Below are 303 nucleotides of genomic sequence, written 5' to 3' on the forward strand. Positions count from 1 at the left end.
CCGCTCGTTAAAGATTGTAGCGAATGCAATTCGCGAAGCAGCGGTTGCTTAGGCGTAGTGGTTTAGGATGTGTAATCAGTGATATCAGCGGCGCAGCCTTATTGAATAGAGCGATAAACGCGCTCCCCTTCGAATTACATATACCCGGATATCAATTTTGTGGGCCGGGTACTCGTCTCGCGAAACGATTAGCGCGAGGCGATCGAGGCATCAATCCTCTGGACGCGGCCTGCCGCGAGCACGACATCGCGTACTCGCGGAGCGGCGAGCTCACCGATCGACACGCCGCCGACCGCGCGTTCG

The sequence above is a fragment of the Formica exsecta genome, unplaced genomic scaffold (genome assembly GCF_003651465.1).
Source record: "Formica exsecta isolate Colony F162 unplaced genomic scaffold, ASM365146v1 scaffold576, whole genome shotgun sequence".
NCBI classification, from domain to species: Eukaryota; Metazoa; Arthropoda; class Insecta; order Hymenoptera; family Formicidae; genus Formica; species Formica exsecta.